Source organism: Macrotis lagotis, chromosome 1 (assembly GCF_037893015.1).
Source record: "Macrotis lagotis isolate mMagLag1 chromosome 1, bilby.v1.9.chrom.fasta, whole genome shotgun sequence".
NCBI classification, from domain to species: Eukaryota; Metazoa; Chordata; class Mammalia; order Peramelemorphia; family Peramelidae; genus Macrotis; species Macrotis lagotis.
This window is the reverse complement of record NC_133658.1, coordinates 710370538-710388490: the sequence shown is the minus strand read 5'-3', so window position 1 is coordinate 710388490 and position 17953 is coordinate 710370538.

Sequence of the window (17953 nt, the reverse complement as noted above, 5' to 3'; positions counted from 1 at the left end):
TTTTGTACTTGAGGTAGCTGTGGCGCTTTTTGAAAAAAATTCAACATCATAGGTTTGAAATCTAAAGGACTGGATTCAAATTGTACTTTTAAGCTACTAGTTGTATCATCTTGGAAAAAATAACTCCTCTAAGTCTTTTGCTATATAATATATATATATATATATATATATATATATATATATATATATACACACACATATCTGTCAAACAAGGGACAGTAATATTTGTACTCTTAACCTCCAGAATTGTGAGAATTAAATGCGTTTTGAAAACTATAAAATGCAACATAGATGTCAGCAATGTCAGCTACTATTAGTATTTGCAAACTGAAAGGAACATGCCATATTGGAGAGAATACTGGAACTGGAGTTAAAGACTATGAGTTAAAGCTTGTCTGTGATTTGCTTTGGTGGAGGCAAGTTACATATTCATGAAACCACAGGTCCTTGACATGTGTGTAAACTGTAAAGTGTTATATAAATGTCAGCTATTATCATTCATGGTACTTTTAAAAATCTCATTCTAGAAAGAAGACTGGAGTGGGAGTCAAGGGACCTAAATTTTAATTCTGGCTTTGTTTCTAACTTGCTGTTAATCTGTGGGTATCACTTAAAGTCTTTGAGCCTCAGTTTCTACATCTGTAAAATGAGGTAGTTTAATTAGAAGAAACTAAGGTCTTTCCACCTCTATCATTCAAAGATTATAAAGGTAAAAAATAGTTGGGGGGGGGTCAAAATCATGCTGTAAAACCCACATATGGAATCATACTAAAGTTGCAAAATCCTTAAATCCTGATGCTTTTCTCTGAAATTTTGGACATTTAATAGGAATTTTACTTTGATCTCCATTGTTCTCTCTATATATTATATTCAGTTACCTTCAAAACCATTGTACATGTTCTATCCTGAAAGCACTATCAGCTTTACGAGTTCATTTTAATTTATTTCATTCTGTCCTTCTACTACATCAGTAGGATACTTTTCCTTGATAATAAATACAATTTAAAGTTTTCTCCAGACATTTTAGGGATGGAGTTCTATTATGTGTACTTGCTTATGGATGTACAGGTGTGTGTGTGTGTGTGTGTGTGTGTGTGTGTGTTAATGATAATCTCAATGAATTTTCCTAGGTGAAAAATAAATGATACTAATGATACTATCTAAGAAATTGACTCATCTAGGGTAATGTAAATACTTGGTCATCAAAGGGTATTTTGATGGCTCTCCAGAGGTTGGACTAAGAAGGCTTTCCAATGATCCTGTCTTCTCCCTATCCCCATCCCCATCCACCCAATCCTTCACCACCCTCCAGTTCAGTTATCAGCAATGGCTGGAAGACAGGCACACCTTCACCACAGGTGCTGATGTGAAACTGGCAAGTAGTTTATAAACTAGCCCTACCCTATTGCTTGGAGAAGCTTTATAAATGATTGTTTTAATACCAAAGTGACACCAAAGGGGGTCAAGTAAATAAATATGCATGCCTCGCCAGTTCAAAATAATAAAATTCCAATGTGTGCAAGCCTGCTTGTTGAACATATGTTTGAGGCACGGCTAAGCCATCTGGCTCAATGTCAAGCATTTACACCAACTGCAGTCTTACAGTACCTGACAGCAGAAAAGCTTTATTCCCCTGGTGTTTGGGCACAAATGGAGAAATATTATTGAAATGATTATCTGCATCAAGACTCAGATTTGCTTTGACATTTAGCTGGCTCTGTTTAATCCAAAGGGTTGTCTGAATGAATAAAGAGGAGGGTTCCTCCAGAAGAGACTTCAAGCAGCCAGGAAAAGCCAAATGATTAATGAGACGGAAAGGCAGGGTGGACCCTGCCCACCTCCACCCAGACCTCTGTGCCAAGAACTGAATATGAAATTAGTCTAAAGCTTCCCATGGCTTGTCAAAAAGATTCTTCCCATCTCACAGGGGCTCTCATTTTGGACTTCTGAAAAACAAAAGGAGCTGCCACTACCTGACCCAATATGGAAGAAGGGAGAAACTGAGACAAAGAGTTTCATACTCTAATCAGAGAAATTTCTAATCCTAACTCTCTGTGACTTTCACAGCTCTACTAAAGGCATTTAGACTTTATATTTGGAAGATTTTGGGGGGGCATCCTTCTTAGTAAAGAGAGCCCTGACTCTGAAAGGTGGCATCTAGGAAGTCCCATCATCTATGATGAAGCGCAGCCCCCAACATCGAAGTGGTTCCAATTGCTGAAGAAGAATCCAGGTCTATTATTTTTATTTGTTATAACTCAATAACACAGAAATACAGCTTTGAACTAAGAATTTACTCTTTGAACCACATTCACCTACCTTAATAGAATGCTGAGATTGACCAAATAGAGGGACTTATATCTTTAACACTATTCCAAAGCCAGCTTAGCTGCTAATGTAAAACTCCAGTGTGAATTAAATGCCTTCCTTTGGAAGCCCTTTCCACTAGGGCAATACAGTGGGATTTCCTTGATCTGCTCGAGCAATTTACTCTACCTTTGGGCTGTGGGGGAACGAGAGCTTTCAATGCTGATTGTTGATTTGGATTTGAAATTAATTTGGTGATTTTGGTTGAATAAGAATGTTAGACATGATTTCCTCACCACTCTTACTTTTAATTAACTTTTTAATGGAGATTTAAATGAATTCTAATGAACACAATTGGCAGTCTAATTGATTTGTTTCAGCTCCATAGTGGATGATCAGTATTCTGGCAGCATTGTGATATACTATTCTAGGATGTCAAGTAGTTTCTGGGTTAATTTTATTTTAGGTTAGCTTAGGAGAATTGTGGAAAATAGATGATTTAATTTTTTCTCTTATCTATTTTTAAAAAGATTATTGTTTTGCATCTATATTACCTTTAGATGTCTCTGTTTCCACCTTAAAATTGTATTGTGGTTTGCTTTTGTATTAGTAAACTATGGACACATGTGTAACCCACATATATTAAAGAATTCTCAAGAAAAGAAACATTTCTTATTAACAATAGAAATCCAAACTGTATACGCTCAGTGGAAAGAGCATATATCTCTGGAGTCAGAGAACTTAAGTTTAAATACCTCCTCTGAGAAGTTTGCTATTTGCATAGCTAGTAACAAATTATTCACTCAATTGTACCTCAGTTTCTTCTTGGAAAATTAAGGGATTGCACAAAATAGCTTCTCAGATCCATTCTAACTCTCAATCTAGGTTTTTAATTCATTTTTTTTATTGGAGCAAGAAAGCAAATAAGCAAAATAGGAATCATCAAAATAAAATAAGCATATAATACTTTAAAAAAGCAAAAACAATAAAAAAGGGAAAACAATAACAACAGTAACAAAAGCTTAACTTCAAGACAATTCTATTTTGTTGGGGATCTCCCTTAAAAGGTTCTGTTTAAATAAATCTCCATAGAATGACATTCTTTTATAGTGTTAAGAACAATGAGCGGGTGAGAAAATATATTATGACATAGTTAAACACAGGGCTATAATTTCTAAACTGAATAAATTACATGTTTTCCCCTATTATGATACAGACAGCCAAACTGAACATTTTTTGAAAGAAAATGACCAACGCATGATTAATTGCAAGCTCACAGATTTTGCAGCTTCAAGAGTAAATCAACTGCTAAGAAGTGCTAACTTGCTAAAATATAAACTAATTTTAGTCTCTAGATATTAAAATATAATCCATCTTCTTCCTCCATTGGGAAAGCTAATTAGAAATTGTGACTGGCATAAGGAGGAGAACCCAGAGAACATTGAGATTAAGTTCACTTGCTTAAAACCTGAGCCCAGAAAATCTGTGGCTTAGATTTATTTATTTATTTATTTTTGCATTTCACATGTTAGAGTGTCCTGAAACCAGTTTATGCTAATGACTGTTCCCAAAATGTGCAAGTGACAGAAGAGTTTGTAATGAGAACAATCTGAGCTTGCATAGAATGACTTAAATAGAACTCTTCTTTCCCCCCTTCTGCCTAAACCCAGAAGAATGGGCAAACAGACCCTGGACAGCACCTAAAGCTCTCTTCTCAAAAGAACTGAGTTTTGTTATTGGATGTGATATGGTTGAGTTTTAGAATGTCATTAGCAGTAAATGATAGTTCACTTCTGAAACTGGGACTTTGACAAAGTCATTCAAATCTTTGATTGAAGTTTAGCTGTAAAAAATGTCTCTAGATCTCTTTCAGGAGACAAAGGGAAAGGAGGGTTCTAGAAAGCTAGTGTGAATTAAAAAGCAATATAATAAACTGTAGAAATTTATAGAGCTGATACTGATTATTTTGCATTTTTAAATATAGAAATGACACCTTCAAACCATCAATTTTAGGACATCATTTCACTTTCATATTTGATAGGGGAAATGGTACATGGATGGAGCTAATTTTAGGGTTCGGAAGAACTAGATTGGAGTACTTCCTGCCTCTGAAAATATACTAGCTGTATGACCATGAGCATGATTAGCAGAGAGGGTTACTGATTACCATTGGTAGAGAAAATTCTTCCCCATGAGCTCTCAATGAAACCACAAGTCCTGTCCCTATCTTTATTTTTCTTTCCAAAATAAATTAGCTATTAAAAAATTTCCTCACAATATACTTATAATTTTTTTAGAAGAGAAGATATAAAGAAGATAGAACCAATTTATCATGCATAACTATGACCCACATGTATGTATGTATGTATGTATGTATGCATGTATGTATATACATACATATATATATGTGTATATATATATATATATGTATATGAGATTGGTAAAGTCACATGGTATATAGAAGGCAAGTCTCGGCAATAGTTTGTTCTGGGGTTTATATTCTTTCTCTGATACATATTGTTGGTGTGACCATGGTAAGTTAACTTATTCTCTTAGTGTCCTAGGAAACTTTTTAACTATTAAGATTTAAGTTACAGATGAGTTATAGTGAATTAGTGAAGGAAGTTTCCATGCTGGGAGTTCCCCACATTGATAAAATTATACATTTGGGTCAATTTCTCCACCCTTTGCAAAGAAGTACATATAGGTTATAAAGACCTAGAAATCTTTATATCTATCTTATCCTGTTTATGTATGTATGTATGTATGTATGTATCTATCTATCTAATTAGGTATAAAGTATACTTCATTACTACATTACTTTTCCTCTTTTATAATATATATTACAAGAACTCCTAGCATGTTGTTTTTTTACTATAGCATATAATGCAATATATATATGTATATATACATATATATGTAGTAGTGTAACATATATTTAAATGTATTCCAATGTTTGAAAATATCCATGTTCTCATTGATGTTCCAGTCAGGTCACCCATAAATATATTACATGCCTTAGCAAAAAGTCTTCATGAATTTCTTTGACTGCAATAATTCCTCATTTGAGATCAGCTTTCTGGTGATAGTCCCTCTTTGATTTAGGAAGGCTAGACTCAAATTTGAAGCCATTTTAGCCCGATAGGAACTTGCATTCTATTATTCTAACTTTTGTTTTTGATCTCCAGTATTAGTGATTTTCACACAGTAGGGACCCAAGGAATGTTTCTTACATTTAAGTTGAGAACCAAGAGTCTCATTCATTCTATGATCAGCAGAAGAATTTTGTTGAGTTATATATACACATTCACATACACATACACATACACACATATATGTATACTTATCCTATGCGCAATTGATAAATATGATGGTATTATATATATATCTTAATATGTAATTATTTCATATACATCAATCATATACCTATGTAACTAGCATATCTATTACATATTTAAGAATTATATACACACATAGATTTCAGAATGTATCATAATCACTCCATCTACTACTGAAGAATGATATCAAAGAATGACATTTTGGATTTTGGGTTGAAATATTTGGTTTGTATGATAATATGCACTCTGTGAGCACTCAGTAAATATTAAGGAATACGATAATGTCTTTTCCCAATTGAAACAACCATATGCTTTGGTTATATTTACTATTATCAAATTTGGATTATTTGCACTTCCTATTGAGTGTGTTGTGACTCTTTCCTGCTTTAATCACAAACTAAACTCATTGTGATTAATAAGGAAGTGAATTGTGAAGGTTTGATTAGATCTGCATATGGTCTTTCTTGTCCCAAATTTTTCAATGACTTTAACTGTACATCAAAATGCTATGGATATATCAAGGAATTTTATCACTATTATAGTTCCTTCTACCAACATTTCTAATTTAGTAAGTATGTTTTCCAATAGAATATAAACCCCTTGAAGGTAGGAAATATTTCATATTTTTTATCTTTGTATCTCTTATCATCAAGCCTTTTTATAATAAGATTGGCAAAGAATTGCCTAAAACTCAGAAAGTTGCCTAAAATTCAGAGATTAAATATGTTCACAATCATGAAGCTTTTAAGTATTTAAACAGGTGAGATTTAATTCTAAATCTTCTTGACTCTATTCCCTGGATTCTAAACCTTACGTCAGTGCACTTAAGCTTATTATTGCTCAGTCATTTTTCAATCTTGTCCAACTCTTCATGGACCCATTTGGGGTTTTCTTGGCAGAGACACTAGAGTGGTATGCCATTTCCTTCTTCAGCTCATTTTACAGATGAGGAAACTGAGGTAGACAGGATTAAGTCACTTGCCCAGGGTCACATAACTGAGAAGTATCTGAAATAAACTTTGAGCTCAAGTCTTTTTGTCTATAGGTTTAGTGTACTAGCTATTGCACCACCTAGCTGCCTATATTAGGCTTTGGTAAATGTGTAAATCATGTGATTTTAAAATTTGGAAATGACCTTAGTTCTCACCTAGTCCTAGTCTATTATTTTATAAATGAGAAATATGAGAAAGGAGGTGAGTCACCCAGTGTCACTAGTAGCAAAATCTTCAATTATTTGCTTTCTTTTTATTTATTTGTTTATTTATTATTTTATTCAAGGCAATGGGTTGACCAAGGTTACACAGCTAGGTAATTATTAAGTGTCTGAGGCCGAATTTGAACTCAGGTCCTCCTGCCTCAAATTATTTGTTTTCTATGGGATTTGCTTTTTGTTAATTGTTCATTTTATTAAATCACTTTGCACTTTTCAGAATTGCTCGGCATATATTTCATTTGAATTGAAATTTCTGCTGGTGCAATTAAAATATGATTTCATTTATAAACTTTTGATTTGAGATCAACTTTTCAGTGATGCTTTTTAAATGGAAAAAGTAAGAATACCTGAATTTAAACTATTGTCATTTGATAAGGATTATCTATCATGGATAGTCAACAAACAATTATTAAGTACCTACTATATGCAAGCTACGACTGTTGAGGAAAAAGGTAATATGAAAAATGATTCTTGTTTTCAAAAAATTATTTTCTATCTTGGGAATGCAATATGTACAACGATAAATAAATACATGATTATTTGAGGCTGTAGCAGATAGAACTAACAACAGAGTGAGGATTGAGGAGTGAAGAGTAAGAGGTGAGAGGTGGGTGAAAGATAACAAAAGTTTCCTATAGCTTGTGACCTCAGCTCAAAGCTATGAGATCTCAGTTCAGTCAAAGGAAATTGAGGATTCTAAGACAGGAAAAAAAAATTGCCATTTTATTTTGTCTTTTCCACTTCTTTGTGTATTTACCTACTTTCAGATTCTTCTAAAACTCCAGTAACATCCAAGTAATTTTATGGAAACTGGGATGAAAACTAATAGAAAAGGTCAAGCAAAAATTGAACTTGGTAAGAACTAGAAGGGATATTGTAGATTGTTTCATTCAACCATCATTTTATTATTATTATTCATGTTTGTATAATACTTTATAGTTTACAAAACACTTCCTTTATGTTGAGATGTAGGTTTTTGGATTGCTGTCATTCCTATTGCAGACAAAAGAACTGAGTCCTAAAAGATTAATTTAAGTGCATTGACCAAGATCATGCATGAAACTCTTAATAAAAGAGCAAAGATTAGACCCAGGTGTACTAAATTTTGAGTGATTGATATTTTCTTTCCTTTGTGTCTTTTTATTTTTCAACATGAAAATGTCTGCCATTAGATGTCTGTCAGATGATGTCTGTCATCCTTACCCATCTAGAATAGTGACGAATTCCAAAGACAACAGAGGAAGCTAAGGGCTCAGTATTATGAGAGAGAGAGAGAGAGAGAGAGAGAGAGAGAGAGAGAGAAAGAGAGAGAGAGAGACAGAGAGACAGAGACAGACAGAGACAGAGACAGAGACAGACAGAGAGAGACAGAGACAGAGACAGAGAGGGACAGAGACAGAGACATAAACCAGGGGTCAATAAAGTTAATTCTTGTCTTAGCACTGCTGGTGAATTTCAAGTTCCCTACAGTTAAAGCTGTGAAGCCTTGGGCAGATTGCCTGAACTCTCCAGGCTGTGGTTTTCACATGTATAAAACAAAAAAGTAAACCTGGATGATCCTGAAGATTCTCTCTGGTTCTCTAATCTATGCCAAGATTATCAACAATGATGTATTATTTATCCTTCAGTTAATCAGAAGAAAGGCAAGGCTTCCTTTCCTGGAAACATCTGCCAACAACACATTTACATGAGGGAAAAAAAGTAAAGACAATGAAGGAGAAAAAAGATGAGATAATGGAACCAGTGGCAGAAAGCAGAGGAAGAGGGTCAAAGTGACAACAGAGGAAACAAACAATAGTATGAAGTGTGGATAAAAAACAGTGATAATCATAGAAGAAAAAGACAGTCCCTTGTAATCATCCAGGGACATTCATTATACATACTCTGCTTGTTGTAGACATTAGTATCTCTAGAAGTTAGCAGAATCCCTAGCACATAATAAACATGGAATTAAAGCTTGATGACTGACTGACCAGCAGAACCTTTATAAACCTAAGCACCCTGGAAGTATATCTCTTTATTACAGCACCATGCAATAATAGATGTTCCTATTGCTGGCCCTAGATCATCAAAGGAAGGTCAAATTATGTTCAATTTTCTCTTTCTAAGAAAATGATCATAGAATCTAGGAGTTAGAAGCAGTGGAGAATTAGAGCACCTGAAACTTAATAGAGCCAATTGCTAAATTTTCTGTGTGATCTGAAAGAAATTATGAAATACTACAAATTAGTGCTTATTGTTTTGTTGATTGTATTCCCTTAAGAAAATGATGGGAAAATATGAATAATGAAGATTAACCTTAGAAATGTATTGTGCATAATGTTGTTGTTGTTTTGAGTTGTTTGTTGGGGGTTTTTTTTTGAGATCTTATTATTAAACTAAGTACAAGATACCTGAGAGATCATCTTGCCCAATCCTCTCTGCAAAATGTCTCTAGCAAGTGATCATCTTCTTGAAGATCTCCATTGAGGAGAGAGCTATTTCTTCCTGAAGCAAACTTTTCCACTTTTAGATAGTTCTGATAGGAAGTTTCCTATCACATCAAGTTTAAATATCCCTCTCTGCAAGTGCTACCCATTTCTGGCTCTTCCCTCTGAAAACAAGAAGCAAGGTGAATTCTTCTTTCATATGATAGCCTTTGAAATAATTGGAGAGCTTTTAGTTAACCATTTTCTTATCCAGATTAAACCCCTCTCATTTTTTTGAGTCAATCCTGGTGCCACATTCTCATCATTCGTCTTACCTTCTTCCGGTTATGAACAAACTTGAAACTATCTTTCCTAAAAGGTGGCACCCCCAAAGCGAATATAATACCTGGAATTTGGTCTGACCAGGACCTCCTTCATTTTATTTCATTATTTATTTATTTATTTTTTTGGTAAGGCAATGGGGTTAAGTGGCTTGCCCAAGGCCACACAGCTAAGTAATTATTAAGTATCTGAGACCCGGTTTGAACCCAGGTACTCCTGACTCCAAGGCCGGTGCTTTATCCACTACAACACCTAGATGCCCCTCTCCTTCATTTTAAAGATCTGCCTAAGTTTATATAAGCCTAAGATAACTCTAGCTTTCTGAATATTATGTTAGACTCAACTAGATGTTGAACCTGAAGTACACTAAAATCCTTAGATGTTTTATGCAGAACTTGATAACAGCGGGGCAGCTAAGTGGCACACTGGATAGAATGCCAATCCTGGAGTCAGGAGGACATGAATTCAAATCCAGCTTCAGACACATGTGTGACTTTGGGCAAGTCATTTAACCCCATTGCCTTGCAAAAAAACCCCAAAATAATTGGAACAAGTACCCCTTCCTACTTGTGAAGTAAAATTTTTGAATCCATGTTAGACTACATATTTTTCCCCTTTAAAATTTCATTTGATTTGATTGGGACTATTATTCTTGCTGGTTTGATTTTTTTGTGACCCTCTCTTTGAAAATTTATAGTGCCTCTGAATAGAATGTTAGATTCAGATTTGATAAGTATATCTTCTATGCTATGATCTATGTTATTGACAAAAACATTAAATATCAAAGGACTAAAGATAGATCCCTGGAACATCCCATCAGAAGCCACTTTTCATGGGGCCACTTAAGGACTACTCTGATTAACCAATTCTATAGAAGCATAAATACATTATCATATACCCCACATCTCTCTATCTTGTCCATAAGCAAAGTAGGAGAGAAATTATAAAATATTTTGAGAAATGTAGGTATCATGTCTAACAATCATCTTCTGACCTACTCCTGGGTTATTCAAAAAAATAATAAAAAAGAAAAGGAAATTATATTACTTTAGCATGACCTGCTTTCAGTGAAGTCATGAATGTTTTTAGTATCAAAGTTTTGCTTCCTAAATATTATCCAAGTGTCTCTTTAGTGAGGTGTTATAGACAATTTATGTATTTTTATAAATCAAGATCACTGTCAACTTTACATATTCTACCTTCTTCCATTTCTTAAAAAAATTAAGACATTTGTCCTTGAGTTTTATATCACTTCTCACTTTAACCAAGATTTTTCTGCAGTAATCAAGAAGACCTCAATAATCACACTTTCCAGGTCTTTTAAGACTTTAGGTTAATCCATCTGGTCCTGGTGAACTCTGGAAGACCCCAGATGTTGCCATGGCATTTCTTCATGGTTATAACTTAAATTTGTATTCTTCATTAGTCATTTTTGTCCTATACTTCTCAATCCAAAAGTAATTCTCAGAGGTGAAATATAAGTAGAGTACCTCTGCTGAAGGTATTTTCATTCATTTTCAGCCTCAGTACATTCTGGATATGAACTGTTTAGATGATATTCTTATAAGACCATAATAATCTTTTGCATTCCTCTTCAATTACCTATGCTTGCCTTAATTTTCAATACATATATTTTAAAAATATGAGTGGGTTGATGAACTCCTTATTCAGTCTTTTTGATCTCTTTAGACAGTTACTCTTTTATTTCTCCTCATAAAAATAATTTCTTCTTGCGTCTTTAGAATTTTATTTTAAAGTGATTCCTATTTATCCTGGGCAATGTCTAATGTATAGTCATATTTAAGGAAAGCAATATATTTTTATATTATAAGAAAAGTAATATATTTTCAAATTATAAGGAAATGAATGACATACCTAGAAAGAAAAAAATATTTTTAGTGATTAAAATTTTTAAATATTTTTTAGTGCCTAAATGGGGAAAAGTTTCTATTATTTAGAAAATCACCAGCACCAAATTCTACCACTATTCTGGTTACTGAAGCAAAATTACATTTTCCATTTCCATTTCTTCTTCAAAATTTCTTGTAACATTTTTCCTCTTCTAATTTTCTCATTTCCTTTCAAAATATTCTAGTAATTATCATTTTCCAGAACAATATATAATGTCATACACTATATGTATATCAGGGTTTATATATCTGTATATGGATTCATATATATGTATATATGTGTGTCATATTTAGTACCTATATATTTATACATATAGTTTATATGTGTGTAACACTAACAAGGTATAGAGTTTATGTATACATTTTGGAAGCTCTTTTTTTTTTTGGTCCTGACCAGTGATTTCATTAAGGAAATGCCCCCTGCCAAGGAGAGTTGACAAGTCTTCAGTAACTTAGTCTTAGAGAGATACATGGGGCAGTAAAAAGCTAAGTGACTTGCTCAGGGTTACATACCTAGTAGAGGCAGGTCTTGGATACAGGTCATTCTAACACCCAGGCTGACATTCTATCCATTAATCCCCACTTACGCACATGCACACACAGGCAAATACCTCTGACCCATTCTGGGCAAATCATTTAACCTCTCAGTGCCCCAAGAATCTCTTTAAGACTAAGTTGCAGATTTAGTTTCAGTCTATAATGGTGGAGTTAGTTACCTTACCAGCAATTCCTTATATTTTAAAATAATGTGTAATCTTTGAGTGATCAGTAGACCTGATTTACTAAATCCCTATCAAAGAAATTCAGCAACAACAAAAAGTCCTAAATCAGAAAGATTATCATTAAATTATAGAATTTGATACAATCTAAAACAAAAATTGTTCTAAACAATTTTCATCTCATTCATTTTCTGAAGTTCCAGAATTATTTACTTTAATATTAGTTTCTACTTAAACCCTAGCCATCTTCAAGGATAGATTCATATTGGATTTTACATCACTCAGAATGACTCCAGCTCCAGGATCTCTTGTTCCAATTTACCTTTGTGCATAAATTTCCTTTTCTTTCTTCCTTCCATTTTCTCTCTTACTGCTCCCTCCCTGTTTTCATTGTGATAATCTGTTCTTTAACCCATTTGTTTTGAGGGTAAGAGGAATGAGACAGTTCGTGAATCTTCAAGAATGGTGAATGCCAAAAGGCAGGTTTCAGTTTTAATAAGTAGTATTTGATAAAGTTGAGCTTAGAATTCCCTAGTTACTAGGACATGGACAAATGTCACACAGGTATAGACAAGACTCAGTTGTAGAAGAGATTCATTCATCAAATAGAGTATTACACTAAATGATTTCTAAGGTCTTTTCCAATTATAGATGATTTCACTGATTACATGTTCTATCCTTCTGCACATGTCTACACACACACACACACACACACAGACACACACACATGCTTCTTAAAGCTTGATAAAGGCTTTGGTTAAAGGGTTCTCTCACTCATTAAGTCTCATAATTCTCCATTTCACCCTGGAAAAATTTCCTTATAATAAACATCCAAATTGTTAATGTCACTTTTTCTAATTATTTGTAAATATATGTATGTATGTATATGTGTTTGCATATACATATATATATATGTATATATATATATATACATATATATATATATATATATTGGGGGACCAAATTTTATATAAAATGATCTTATTTTGGTCACATAAATCTGCCAATCAAAAAAAGAAGCAAATGAGAAATGTACTCAGTAAACATTTGGTGGAAAACATTACAGTTTTCTCCTTTTATTAAATTTTGACTAAATAAATGGCAAGTAGCTTGCCTTCTGAAAAGCTGCAGAGATAGTGGAATTCAAGCTAATGTATAACAGAGATTAAGATAACCTGTTTGAAAGCTTCCATCTACCAAGTTTCCTTCATAAGCACACAGTCTTCCACCAATAAGACTTAGGACATCTAAAAAAATTCTGTATTATTGTGCTTTATAACTGCTACCAACTCTAAGCTTAGGGATTGAGCCTCGATAAGGCATAAATCTGTAATTGCTAACAAAATCAATGGGATGGTATGTGTATGTGGTGGAGACTGTGTGAGCAGGCCATTTTACTGATATCAGATCATTACCCAAAGCAGCAAAGGTAAGAAGATAAAATATGGTAAGACTGGATCTGTGATTTCATTTATTCAGGGAATTCTTAGGTAAAGAAACTCGAACCTCTGCCAGTATAGACTGACACCTCCACAACTGAAAGTCTCAGATTGTTGCTTAGCAAGCAAGGAGGTTAAGTGTAATCGAACCAGTCATTTCACCTCTGTCTCAGTTTCCTCATCTGTAAAATAGAGATAATAACACCTACTTTTCAGGCTTGTTGTAAGAAACAATTGAAATAATGGTTGTAAAGCACTTAGAACAGTGTCTGGAACATATAAATGTTAGTTCTTATTTTTTTCTCTATCTCTATCTCTGATACTGTCTCTCTGTGTCTCTCATTGTCACTATTTCTGCTTCTGTCTCTGTCTCTGTTTCCCTCTTGTTTCTTTCTCTCTCTCTCTCTCTCTCTCTCTCTCTCTCTCTCTCTCTCTCTCTCTCTCTCTCTCCCTCTCTCTCTCTCTATTTACTCAGTGCCCTCTGGTGTGAGTCGGTCTTGCAGATGAGAGAGAGCTTGTGGCTAAAAAGGTAGGAAGTAAATACATGGAATCTCAAGACAGATGCAAAGTCAACAAATATTCACATGACCTACACTATCAACCTTAATATATTTCTTTTAAATAGCTGTTTTACTTTACATTCCATATACATAAAGGCTAATGAATATATATTTCACTGTTAATATAAATTTCCCCCTTTTCCTCAGAATTACGATTCAAGGCTTAGAGCACATGCCATGACTTCATTCTGTCTATGCCTTATGGCAAAGCGAAGTTTTTAAATGCTTAAAGGGTGAGAGAACAGCTTTTCTGACCCAGGAAAATCACTCAGATAGGACATTCTTTGGATATGATGCAATCAGCTATCTATACCAACTGGGGGAATTACTTTCCCATATGTAGCTACCACTTTGCTTGCCTCAACTTAAAATATCAGAACCTGTCATCCAATATTTCTTAAATTTGATTTGGCTCGTTCCTTAGAAGAAGGGAATGCTATTTCTAAGAAGGATGGAAACCTAAGATAATATGGAAGTAGGCATGCCACCAAAAAATAAAATTTGCTTATAAATAATTATATCTTGTCCATTTATTTGACAGTTTCTTGGGGATGATTTCCTGAAAAAGGGGGGTATAATAATTTTAAATATCATAAAAATTGGATAATATGCATAATGTATCCAGGAATTTATTTTCCATCAAAATCAATTAAATAGGACTCACTATAACAATGATTTTCATAACATGGGACATGATGAAAAATGATTGAACAACCAGAAGTGTGAAAATTAGTGCTTTCTCTAAAAATTCAATAGATACAACCTGAAGTTTGTGTATAGAATTAAAATAACATAGCCTCCTTATTAATGACTTATAATATAAAATGATATCAAAAGTTACTTAAAGTTGTAGCCATATTTGCCAGGGACTGTAGAAGAAAAGTCACTACTGACACCACATGGGATTAATGGATGAAGTGCTGACATGAAATGAGGAAAATCTGGGTTTAAATCCCATCTTAGATACTTATTAGGTGAAAGATTGAAAAAATCACTTGACATCCCTGTATTTCCCTTTCCTTATCAATAAAGTAAAGGGATCAGCCTCTAAGTTCTTTTTTGGCTTGAAATCTGTGATCCCTTGGTCCCAATGATATTAATGAAGAGAAACCTATCCCATCTATTTCACAGTCAATGAGATAATATATGTCAAAGCTCTTTGAGGATTCCAAAGCTTCCTGCAAATGTAAACTTTTACAATTGAAAAGGAAAAGAAAAAAAAAGTTCCTGCCTCATGACTATGTTCTTCACTTTCTACAGAAACATTTCTAAGAAGTCAAAATACTGGATTTTTTAGTATCCAAATGAATATACAATCATATTTTTTAATTAAAGTATTTTTAAACATGAGTGCATTCTACATAATTCAAAAACTTATACACAACTTGATTGGGCAGCATAACAGTCATGAGATCTTCCAATGAAAGTTTGGGGTCATAAATAGTAGTGTTTTGGGATTTTTTTTTTGCTATCTTTTTGTTCTAGTCTTTTACTCTATTATGTTGTTCCGGTCTCTTTCCCTATATGTTTCTCTCAATTCATTTCATTTCAATAAACATTCATTGAGGGCTTGTTATTTGCAAGTTGTGCTTAGGGGACTCAATAGTAACCATCACATCACTATCACCACCATCACCAGCACCACCACCACCACCACCATCACCACCACCACCACCATCATTTATCTAGCTCTTTACAACTTGCAAAGCACTTTACAAATATTTTATCCTCAAAACAAATGTGAGGAATTTACAATAAGGAAACTAATGTAGAAAGAGTTAAATGACTTATTCAGTGTCACAGAACTGATAAGTGTTTAAGGTGGATTTGAACTTAGGTCTTCCTGCATACAAATCTAGTACTCTATTCACTTGCCTCCTTGTTGCCTAAAACATGAAATCCTTGACAACTAACTTTTCATTTTTTTTCCTAATGCTTAGTATAGTTGTGAGCTTTTAGTAAGTACATATTAAGTGCTTTTCCTTTCCATAGTTTCCATTCAATTTAATTAATGTCAGAGTAGGAAGAAACCTGATGGTCCAATTCAATCCTGGAAATTTCATTACTTTGTTGTATGCTCATTGGTAAATCACTTTACCATTTTCTTATCTGTAACCTGGAGTTGAAAAAAACTGATTCCTGAAATTCCTTCCAGATCCAATAAGTCTCAGTTTCTATGCTTTTCAAAGGGAAGGGGTAGGGGGAATAGTGCATAAGACAAAAGTGATAGGAAAAAAGGAAAGGAAAATAATCCAGATTGTAGTTGTTGTGTTTTTCTTTAGTTTTAAATTGCCTCAGATGACCCTGATTCAAAAATACCCCATGGTATGTCCTCAGTTAGGTAGACTACCCTAAACTACTCCTTTACAACTATGGTGAATGAAAACAACTTTTGTATTCTATTCTATGGGTAAATGTATTAGAAAGTTACAACTGTAGCAGAAAAGTCTGCATTGAGCTTCAATGTCTCCCAGTCAACTGTTGTGGAATACCATATAATATTTTTGGAAGTGCATATTTTCCTTCATGGAATTGGGGGGGGGAGGACAGAACTATTTTAATCTATCATTGCAGCATGAAATGTGAGAGACAGTTAATGTATATTGATGATCAGGTATTAATGAGAGTATTGGTAGGGAGGCATTATGAGTTCTTGGAATGAGCAAATTCACTATAGCCAGCTGTGTGGAATTTTAGACAATCACACCATCATATCTATCAAATGAAGGAGTTGGTTGTTATCTTAAATGACTTCTCTATCTGCAGATGATTTTTTTAAGGTTTTTGCAAGGCAAACGGGGCTAAGTGGCTTGCCCAAGGCCACACAGCTAAGTAATTATTAAGTGTCTGAGACTGGATTTGAACCCAGGTACTCCTGACTCCAGGGCCGGTGCTTTATTCACTATACCACCTAGCCACCCCTTGTTTGGTTGATTTTTAAAAACAATTGGTAGTAGTGTTTTGATAAATGTAGAGATCTGGTGGTGTATTTATGAAGATACCTTGATTAAAATTGGCTATATGTCCTCTAATTTCAAATTCCAATATATTTCTCTATTGCTTCTCTATTTGAATTCTCTATTTGAATATTGCTATTCTCTATTTGAATGACTAAAAATTGTGTTTTTATTTCTTATTTAAAAAATTAAGTTAGAAGTGATTTCACTTAAAGTATTTTAAGTCCCCTTTTGCAAACAGGTGAACACTGAAATTATTTTCAAGTTGTACTCTAGAGTTCTATGAGTTAGGATGATTCTGTTTGGTCATTCCAAAATAGTATTGTTTTTCTACAGATTGACAGACTTACACTTAAGCCTTCTTTATGTCAATATGTCAAGGGTTTAGATTTCATGGATTTAGAGACTCCTAGTATGGAAATTCCCTCCATTAAGGAAGACTACATCTTTGCTATAATTTATAGTCTTATAGCTTTCAATTATTCCCAAATCCTGCCCTATTTTTAAATTATCTATTTCTTTTGATTGTACCAACTCCTTCCCAGTCATTCAGGCTTATAGCCTCAGTCATTTTTTTATCCTCCTTTCTTCCTATATATTCATATCTGATCAGTTGCCAAATCCTGTTAACAAGATCTTTCATCTATCCTCTCCTTTCACTCCCAGACCCAGAGAGGTTAAATGTCTAATTTTTGGTCACATAGTCAATGTTTCAGAAGTGTATTGAGCTCAGGTCTTCATTACCCTACTATTCCATAAT